Here is a 366-nt window from a genome sequence, read left to right on the forward strand (position 1 = left end):
TATAACAACATAAAACAACATATAACAACTATAACAACATATAACAACATATAACAACATATAGCAACATATAACATTTATAATAACATATAACAACATATAACAACATACAACATTTATAACAACTATAACAACATATAACAACATATAACAACATATAGCAACATATAACATTTATAACAACATATAACAACATATAACAACATATAACATTTATAACAACTATAACAACATATAACAACATATAACAACATATAACATTTATAACAACTATAAAAACATATAACAACATATAACAACATATAACATTTATGACAACTATAACAACATATAACAACATATAACAACATATAGCAACATATAACA

General features: G+C 19.7%; 1 protein-coding gene across 1 annotated transcript in view; it reads right to left on the reverse strand.

The window, feature by feature from the left end:
- LOC119416652 overlaps positions 1 to 366 on the reverse strand; it is a 7,561-nt gene that overhangs the window by 3,548 nt on the left and 3,647 nt on the right. The window lies entirely within an intron of this gene.

The sequence above is a fragment of the Nematolebias whitei genome, chromosome 11 (genome assembly GCF_014905685.2).
Source record: "Nematolebias whitei isolate Nwh7 chromosome 11, NemWhi1, whole genome shotgun sequence".
NCBI classification, from domain to species: domain Eukaryota; kingdom Metazoa; phylum Chordata; class Actinopteri; order Cyprinodontiformes; family Rivulidae; genus Nematolebias; species Nematolebias whitei.